Consider the following 10,710-nt stretch of genomic DNA (forward strand, 5'->3'; position numbering starts at 1 on the left):
GAATTAGGCATTTTGCAATTTGAACAAGACCCCCCACGTAGTTAAAGATGACAATGGCACTCCTTTTCCTCGAGCCTGATTTAGAAGAGTACCTTTTGACATTTTAATTTCTTTGTAATTTTACCTTTCAACCAACTTCTTCCCCATTATGGCCTGGCTTGAAAAAGACGTTCCCGCCCACCTAGGCTCGTGATTTTCTAGGCTCAGTATGGGCTTTACACACAGTGAATCCCCCCACCAAGTTTACTGGTGACCCCCACCTTTACCGGTGGTCCCCACCTTTACTGGTGATTAACTTCTTTTCTTCACTCTGGCGAATCTCCTTCTCCAGATGTCCTTGTCTTGGATGCCATAAATGTTGCAACCTGTTGCAGCAAGGGTTCAAGCATCTGGAGAAGGGCTGCATGTAAATGAATAAACTATACAAGAAATATAAACTTGGAAGGCATTTTGGGGGAGCCAGACGGAGGCTTAGCTCTAGTGACTAAGCTCTCTCAATGTTCAGACCCAGGGCTTTCTATTCACACAGTTTGCCCTTTAGCAAAGCAGATATGCATATCAAAGGTAAGGCTTGGCAAACAGGAAAAGATGATCAGGTTAGGGGAAATGCCCTCAGCTGTTTGGGAGCGGGTAACAATATGCAGATCTTCAGCCCTGCTGAAAATGTCCATTCAACCTTTTGAGGACTTCTTGCATTTATCATTACCTGCTGGACTTAGCCTCCAGCACTATATGTCTGTTTTTATGCCAGTACCATGCTGTTTTGATTACTATGGCCTTGTAGTATATTTTGGTATCAGGTAGAGTAATTCCACCAACTTTGTTCTTCTTTCTCAATAGGGGTCTGGGGTAGGGAGGGAAATAAGATACTTGGATTTTGGTTTGTTCCCTATTCAGGGTCTTTTGTGGTTCCATATAAATTTTTGGAATATGTGTTCTAGTTCTGTGAAATACACCATTGGTATCTTGATAGGAATTGCATTGAATCTGTAGATTGCTTTGGGTAGTATGGACATTTTAATGATGTTAATTCTTCCTATTCATGAACACAGTATATGCTTTCCCTTATTTGTATATTCCTCTATTTATTTTTTAGCATTTTATAATTTTCTTAATTCAAGTCTTTTACAATCTTAGCTAAATTTATTCCTAGATATTTTATTCTTTTTGAAGCAATTGTGAGTGGGTTGTTCTTTTTTTAGTTTCCCTTTCTGATAGTTCATTATATATACACTAATAAAAGGGTAATATGCTAATTAGACTGGACATCTTCTAGACATCCTTCCAAACAAAGCCACAGTGGTGGGGGCTGAGGCACAGGCAGTGAGGGGGCCATCAGGCCAGCAGAGGAGAGCAGTTAGGGGGCCATCAGGCTGGCAGGGGAGAGCAGTTAGGGAGCCATCAGGCCAGCAGGAGAGCAGTGAAGGGGCGATCAGGCTGACAGGCAGGTGAGTGGTTAGGAGCCAGTGGTCCTGGATTGTGAGAGGGATGTCTGACTGCCGGTTTAGGCCCGATACCAGGCAGTCAGACATCCCCTGAGGGGTTCCGGATTGGAAAGGTTGCAGGCTGGGCTGAGAGACCCCCCCTCCTATGCATGAATTTCATGCACAGGGCCTCTAGTTGGTGTATAAAAATGCAACTGATTTCTGAATATTTATTTTGTAAACTGTTATGTTACTGACTTCATTTATCAGATCTAGTAGTTTTTTGGTGGAATTTTTATGGTTCTCTTTATACAATATCATGCCATCTGCAAATATGACAAGTTTTACTTCTTCCTTTCCAATTTAGATGCCTTTATTTTTTCTTCTTGTCTGATTTCTGTGGCTAGGACTTCCAGTACTATATTGAATAAGAGTAGTGAAAGTTGACATCCCTGTCTTTTTCCTGATCTTAATTAGAATGCTTGTAGCTTTTCCCCATTTAGTATGATGTTGGCTTTGGGTTTGTCATATATGGCCATGATTACATTGAGGTATGTTCTCTCTATTTTCACTTTGCTGAGAGTTTTTATCATAAACTAGAGGCCCGGTGCACAAAAATCTGTGAACTCGGTGGGGGGGGTCCCTTAGCCCAGCCTGCGGCCATTCACAGTCCAGGACCCCTTGGGGGATGTCCACCTGTCAACTTATGCCCACTCCCCAGGGGATCAGGCCTAAGCTTGCAGTCAGACATCCTTCTGGCAGCCAGGGAGCCCTCGAGGGATGTCCAACTAAAGGCTTAGGCCTCCAAGGGATCGGGTCTAAACCAGCAGTCAGATAACCGTCTCGCTATCTGGGACCACTGGTTCCTAACTGCTCACTTGCCTGCCTGACTGAGAGCCCCTAACCACTCTGTCTGCTGGCCTGCTCACCCTCAACTGCCCCCCCCCCCCACCGGCCTAATAACCCCCAATTGTCCTCCCCTTTTGGCCTGATTCCCCCTAACCACCTCTGTCTTGGCCCCGCCACTATGACTTTGTGCGGACTGACATCCGGAAGGTCTCCCGGTCTAATTAGCATATTACCCTTTTATTAGTATAGAAAGAGGCCTGGTGCGAGGGTGGGGGCTGGTTGGTCTTCCCTGAAGGGGATCCCAGATCAGGGTATGGGTCACCTTGGGGGGCGTGGCTGGCCTGGGTGAGGGGCTGGGGTGGTTTGCAGGCCGGCCATGCCCCCATCAGGGTGGGGGACTCCATTGGAGGGCATGGCCAGCCTGGGTGAGGGGCTGAAAGCCATTTGCAGGCTGGCCATGACCTCATTGCGGTGAGGGTCCCTGCTGGGGGGACTTGGCTGGCCTGGGAAAGGGGCTGAGGGATGTTTGGTTTGCAGGCCAGCCAAGCCCCTGGCTTTGTCAGAAGGTCTTCAGAAGTCCTCTGGTCTAATTAGCATATTACTTTTTTATTAGTATAGACTAGAGGCTCAGTGCACAAAAATTTGTGCACTCTGGGGCGGGGAGTCCCTCAGCTCGGACTGCACCCATTTGCTGTCCAGGTCCCATTGGGGGATGTCTACCTGTCAACTTAGGCCCACTCCCCGGGGGATCAGGCCTAAGCTTGCAGTCAGACATCCTTTTGGCAGCCAGGGAGCCCTTGGAGGATGTCCGACTAAAGGCTCAGGCCCCTAAGGGATCGGGTCTAAATCATTAGTTGGACATTCTTAGTGCTGCCACGGTGGTGGGAGAGGCTCCTGCCACCACCTCTGCGCTGGCCAGCCATGAGCCAGCTTCTGGCTGAGTGGCACTCCCCATATGGAAGTGCATTGACCACCAGGGGGCAGCTCCTGCATTGTGTGTCTGCCCTCTGGTGGCCAGTACACATCATAGCAACTGGTCATTCTGCTGTTCAGTCAATTTGCATATTAGCCTTTTATTATTATTATATAGGATGTCCCTATTTCCCCCCTTTAGCCCCCTCTACCCAGCTCTTGCCCCCCACTTCTCTCTGGCCATCACCATACTGTTGTCTGTGTACATGGGTTGTGCATATATTTTCTTTGGCTAATCCCCTCTTTAAATTCACTTCTTTAAATCTTTATTTTCAGATAAGTGCTTATAACTGCACTATTATATATTTTCTATTATATCTTTTAGAATTAAGATATTTTTTAATTGAACCCTTGTAAATTTTAGCACAATTTAATAAATTACGCTAGAAGCAATTAGAAGATTTTTCATGTAATGCAGATACATTTCAATTAATATTTTATTAATTTTTAATTTTTTAATATTTTAATTTGAAATAATCTCATACATGTAAAAAAAATACTACAGCATATTATATGTACCCTTCACCTAATTTCTTAGGTGTTAATAATTTAAACATAACCATTATACAACTAACAAAATTTGGAATCTATTTTTCTTATAATCTCTTTAATGTTACTTAATCCATTTACTTTGTTTTTGTTAATCTTCACCCAAGGATATTTTTCCATTGAATTTTAAAGAGAGTGAAGGGAAAGGGAGAGACACATTGATTGGTTGCCTCCTGCACATGCTTTGATAGGGACTGGGGATCAAGCCAGCAACTGAGGTACATGCCCTTGACTGGAATCGAACCTGGGACCCTTCAGTCCACGGGCTAATGCTCTATCCACTGAGCAAAACAGGCTGCAGCTTAATTCATTTATTTTTAAACTATATGTGTCTTTATATTTAAAGTGGGTTTTGTTTTTGATTCACCCTCACAATCTGTCTTGGCTTCTGGGGCTTCTGGGTCTGGCCTGCCTTGCTGCTGGGAACTCAATCAGGTCTCGGGTGGCAAGGCAGGGCCGGCTCCTGGGGCTTCTGGGGCGACAAGGTGGGGCCGGGCCTGCCCTGGATGGAGGCAAGCTGGCGGTTCGCGCTGTCCCGCCCTGCCTGCAGTATGCAAATTAGCGGCCATCTTTGTTGGCGGTTAATTTGCATATTGCGCTGATTAGCCAATGGGAGGCATAGCGAAGGTACAGTCAATTACCATGTTTGTTTATTATTAGATAGGATGGGTGCTAGATTTTATCAAATGCTTTTTCTGCATCTATTGATATGATCATGAGGTTGTTATCCTTCAATTTGTTTATGTGGTGTATCACGTTTATTGTTCTGTGGGTACTTTACCAACCTTGCTTCCCCAAGATAAATCCCACTTGATCATGGTGTATGATCTTTTAAATGTATTGCTGGATTCTGTTCGCTAATATTTTGTTGAGGATTTTAGCATCTATGTTCATCAGGGATATTGCCTATAATTTTTATTCTTTGTGCTGTCTTTATCTGATTTTGGAATTAGGATAATGCTGGCCTTGTAAAATGAGCATGGAAGTCTTCTCTCCTCTTGAGTTTTTGGTATAGTTTGACAAGGATAGGTGTTAGTTCTTTGAGTGTTTGGTAAAATTCACCTATAAAGCCATCTAATCCTGGGCTTTTGTTTGTTGTGAGTTGTTTTTGTTACTGTTTTAGTTTCACTAGTTTTCATCTGTCTATTCAGATTCTCTGTTTTTTTTCCTGATTTAGTTTTGGAAGGTTGTATGTTTACAGGAATTTATCTATTTCTTCCAGATTGTTCAATTTGTTGGCATATAATTGTTCATAGTATTTTCCTACAATCTTTTGTATTTCTTTGGTGTCAGTTGTTACTTCTCCCCATTCATTTCTGATTTTATTTATTTGTGACCTCTCTCCTTATTTCTTGGTGAGTGATGAGTCTGATTAAAGTTTATCAATCTTGTTTATCTTTTCAAAGAACTAGCTCTTGGTTTCATTGATATTTTGTCTTGATTTTTTTTACACTCTATTTTTGCTCTGATCTTTATTATTTTCTTCCTTCTGTTCACTCTGATGGGCAATATCGCCCATCTCCCAGTCTTTCCCTGAAAGAGGTTTACTTGGATACTTCCAAAGCTACTGCTGAGGGTCAGCTTCTACTTTAGCTAACACTGGGGACCAGAATAAAAGACTAGAAAAGCCAGGGGATACCTCTCTTGCCTTCTCCCCCTAACCCACTCCAAGTCACCAGTGTCCTCCTAGAAGAAGTTTGCACAACATCTGGAACCCCAGCTTTTTTTAGCAGCCAACCACGGGAAAATTCCCCCAGATCTCCTGGCTCTAACACTCAACAGAAATTGCACTTGAGTCCCACAGGACTGTAGCAAAAAAAAGAAACATTTCTTAATGGGTTCAGGGTCACCACCTCGAAGCTATAACCGCCCCCCCCCCTCCTCCCATACAGATGGAGCTGGAAAAATGTCCAACTCCAAGTTTCTCCCTGGGAGGAACTTAACTACATACTCTCCCAGCTGCTACTTGAGGGTCCGTGTTCTAATCATCCTGCACCTCAGTGATGACTGCAATCTTCCCGCTTTGGGACACTGATGTAATGATACAACTACTAGCTACATCTTTACCATTATTTTGTATCATCACACTGCATGATCCTGCTATATTAAATTCTATGTAAGTCCTTGAACAAGCCCTTTTGTTTAAATTAATAATGCTATCTCTCTCCAAATGCCTCTCAGGACCCTTTCACCTAAAGGTGTTATTTCAGGACTAATTTCAAATTGTTAGTACTTCTGGGGCTTCTGGGTCCTGCCTGCCTTGCCTGGTTTCATAAGTATAATATTCCAGGATGTACTACAGAAACTTTCTTCTTCGAAATAATTTGAAAACTCTACTCCCTACTTCCCCAAATTCCCACATCACTGAGTCAATAACTCAGCGGCTATCCCTCCAACAACCTCTTTAATCTGATTATATCTGTATTCCTTCATTTTTTTCTACCCCTCTCCTCACTTGGTTCAAAATTAATGGATAGGTAGCAGAGAAATCATCAGAAGCCAGGTGTTAGGGAAAAACGTCCTTACCCTACTCAGCAGGTGAAGAGATGGTTCAGCACCAAGGACAGGGGCACCCGTGCTGCCCAAACTTACTGATCCCATTCATATGTTTTAGTCATGCCATGATTGCGTTCCTTAGGCTAAGAGCTCCCCCTCGTTGCTGAATTTATCTCAATCATAGCTGTCACCTTACATTGAAATTATTTGTTTATTTATCGTCCCTACCACACTTAAGGGTACCCTCCTTAGCCTCACTTAGTACAATTCCTGGGACTTAGTAGACTCAGCAAATTATACATGAACTAATAAATAAATCAATGACTCAATAAATAAACAAATATATTTCAGGGGGAAAAAACCAGTAAAGTCTTAGGACACACTTGGAAAAAACAAGTATGCAAGGATTCAAAAATCATATATTTGTTACTAGCTCTTCAGACATCGGTTCTCAACCCTGGCTGTTCATCAGAACGATCTTTAGAGATTATTAAAAATGCAAAATCCGTCCGAAACCGGTTTGGCTCAGTGGGTAGAGTGTCGGCCTGTGGACTGAAAGGTCCCAGGTTCGATTCCAGGCAAGGGCATGTACCTGGGTTGCGGGCACATCCCCAATAGGAGATGTGCAGGAGGCAGCTGATCAATGTTTCTCTCTCATCGATGTTTCTAACTCTCTATCCCTCTCCCTTCCTTTCTGTAAAAAATCAATGAAATATATTTTTTTAAAAATGCAAAATCCGAGTTGCTGCCTCAGAAATGTAGAATACAAATCCCGAGAGTGGGGGTGTGGCATGTGTAAGGGAGGGAGGGACAGGTGATATCTGGGGCATGAAATAATTATTCCACATATAGCTTTAAGTGCTGCTATCCTAGAGGGGGAAGTAGGCATTTTGGAGGGGAGGAAGCTCCAGCTGTGTTTCTATGAGCGACAGGCAGGCCCCAATCTTTTCAGCTAGGTTAAAGGGAAATCAAGAGAAAGTATGACTTTATGCTGACATCTGCTGATCTCCCACTCCTGCTGGTAAAGTTATTCTTTCTGGTCCTCCCCTTCCTATCTGCAACCTACAGGCACACAGTCCTCAGAACCACTTCGCTTCCCAGGTGGTGCCAGTAGCACAGGGCAGGTCCACCCTGCTTCAACGAGGGAAGCAAAGAAATGCCCAAACCAGCACAGTGCACATGACAGAAAATCCCTTTCAGCTTTTGATTTCTTTTCTTTTATCGAACTTCACCTTTCAGGCTATCTTTGTAGAACTTGCTGCAAAAGTTCTTATCAAAATGTGAGTGCTAAACGTGTTTCATTAAAACTTGAAAGCTCCTATATCTGTAAGTAATTTGAACTGCCAGGCACATTTCAATTATTTCAATTAAGGTGGTCTGTTGTTTTTATCTTTTTGTTCAGAAAGAGTAAATTTTAATTTTAAACACTTATGGAAAGGGATTTCTGCCAGATTTTCCATAGATCTGAAGGCATTTATTAACTGGACTTCATTATTCAATGCAATTCAGAAAAAATCATTCCTGTGTCTCTAATTATGTCCATTGTTATAACAGTTGACCCAGTCCTTTCCTTAAGTAGCTTATGGTGTAGTTAAAGTATGCGGGGCTGGCCTCAAATGATGTGAATGGAGACTTTATTCATCCTCTTCATCACTCTTCTGTGAAACCTAGGAGTCTCATGACTTTTATGACATAACTATGTTGATCAAGAACAATTTACTTGACAAATCTACAAGGCAGTTTCACTTTTAATAAAATATATATTTTATTGATTTTTTTACAGAGAGGAAGGGAGAGGGATAGAGAGTTAGAAACATTGATGAGAGAGAAACATCGATCAGCTGCCTCCTACACACTCCCTACTGGGGATGTGCCCACAACCAAGGTATATGCCCTTGGCCGGAATCGAACCCGGGACCCTTGAGTCCACAGGCCGACGCTCTATCCACTGAGCCAAACCGGTTAGGGCAGCAGTTTCACTTTTTAATTGAATTTTAAAACCTTGATTAACTATGTTATTTAAAACTTGTGTTTTAATACAGTGGGGCCTTGACTCACGAGTGTCCTGATTAACGAGTTTTTTGAGATACCAGCTGTCTCTCCGCCGATTTTTTGCATTGAGTTGATAGAGTAATTTGAGTTAACGAGCTCCTTAACGAGCCCGGTCTCGGAATGAATTAAACTCGTAAGTCAAGGCCCCACTGTATTTCTAAATTCCATATTAATGTGGTATGAGAGTTGTTCCTTTGCAGGGGAATATTCAAACTCTGAAAATTATAATGTTTTAAAAGATAACATTTGGCCCTACTGGGTTTGGCACAGTGAATAGAGTGTCACCCACGAACTGAAGGGTCTTGGACAACATCCCAAAGGGTCTTGATTCCGGTCAAGGGCACATACCCCAGTTGCAGACTTGATCCCTGGCCCCAGTTGGGGTGTATGCTGGAGACAACCAACAATTGTCTTTCTCACATTAATGTTTCTCTCTCCGTTTCTCTGCCTCCCACTCTCTCTAAAAATCAATGGGAAAATATCCTCAGATGAGGATTAACAACAACAACAAAAGATAATATTGGATGAAAGGCTGAACTCTTCAGTGTATTTGAAACCATTTAGAATTATATAAAAATGTATATCTCCTTCAGTTAATATAATATATATCATATTATATTATATAAGTATATATGTATGTATTTCCTTTCTTTAAAATTAAAATAATTCTACATTCCTAATCTTTTCAGAAAGGTTAGCTATTAAAACATAACAAAAACTTTGTGATAGTATTTCTGTTGTTCAAGGAAGGAAAAGCTCTCTTAAAGTACAACTAAAATCAATGTACTTATAATAATACTAGAGGCCTGATGCATGAAATTCATGAACTGGAGGGGGGTCCCCTCAGCCTGGCCTGTGCCCTCTAGCAGTCCGGGACCCCTTGCTACTTACTGCCCACCTTCTCACCGCTCCTTACCGCTTGGCTCGCTGCTCCTTAGGGCTGCCGAGGAGGCAGGAGAGGTTCCCGCCACCACCATTGCACTTGCCAGCTGTGAGCCCAGCTTTTGGCTGAGCAGTGCTGCCCCTGTGGGAGTGCACTGACCTCCAGGGGGAAGCTCCTGCATTGAGTATCTGGTCCCTGGTGGTCTGTGTGCATCATAGCTAATGGTTGTTCCACCATTTGGTCTATTTGCATATTAGGCTTTTATTATATAGGATTACTACAGTACCTGCCACATGGCTTCCATCTCCTGGTCTGTCAAAATAGAAGTGTTAGAAGAGATAGTGCTAAAGATACAATGAAAATGCGGAAAACATTAAAATCTCTGCAGATGAACATAACTAAATACTCTTGGGTGTGAATTATCATGCAGAGAAAGCTATTTAAAGCATGATTCAAAAATTGTGTCTGTATTTTTTTATGTCCTTGGAAGCTTAAAATGTAAGATACTACAAGTGTTGTGCATTTAAGAAGTGTTTTGAAGAGTTCTGGTCAAGACGGCAGCTTGGTAAATACCATACTCAGAACCTCCAACAACTACATCAAAACTATGAATAAACTGCCGGAAATCTAGCTGAACAGAAGTTCTATCACTAAGGATATACAGAAGAAGCCACACTGACCCTGGTAAGAGGGGTGAAGACACAAAATGGGCTGGTCCCACACCCATTTTTTAATAAAAATCAGGAAAGATATCTTACCTGCAGAAGTTCCCCCTAAGAAGTGAGGGGTCCCAGCCTCACACCAGGCCTGCCAGCTCAGGGTTCCAGTATCAGGAAGAGAAGTCCCAAAACCTCTGGCTGTGAAAACCAGCAGGGATTGTGGCTGAGTGAGACAGAGAGCGGCTGGAGTCTCAGGCAGTTCCTCTTAAAAGGCCCATGCACAGACTCACTCAGACTCACTCTCCCTGAGCTCCAGCACTGGGGCACCAGGCACACACAAGGAGGAACTGAGTTGTCTGGCATCAGGGCAAGAGCTGGAGGGGCAGCTTTCTGCTAGAAAAAAAAGTGCTGGCAACGGCCATTGTTCGTTTGCTGAGCCCTCCCCACACGGAGCCTGCAGGTGAGCCCCATAACTGAGTCAACCTGGCTAACACTGTTTGCCCCATACCTGTGATTCCCTGGCACGCAGCCTCACCAAACTTGTGGGCCCAGCCAAGCTGTTTCTAGGGACTTTTCCATACAAATGGCATGCCTTGGCTCATGCTTCAAACATTCCTAAAATTTCTTAAACATCTGGCCTAGCAAGCCCCATACATTTAGCTAAGTGGCCTCAGGCCTGGTACTAGCAACAGCCTGTTTAGAGCTTGGCCTTCCCCTGGCAGGGCATAGGCAGTGGCTCACCTTGTACCTCCTGGGAGGCCCAGAGCTAGTAAACATGGTGGTGAGCCTCAGACTATGCGAGATTACAACCCAACCACCTCCACAA

Source organism: Myotis yumanensis, unplaced genomic scaffold, assembly GCF_028538775.1.
Source record: "Myotis yumanensis isolate MYYU_CA2020_CCGP unplaced genomic scaffold, mMyoYum1.0.hap1 SCAF_1, whole genome shotgun sequence".
NCBI classification, from domain to species: domain Eukaryota; kingdom Metazoa; phylum Chordata; class Mammalia; order Chiroptera; family Vespertilionidae; genus Myotis; species Myotis yumanensis.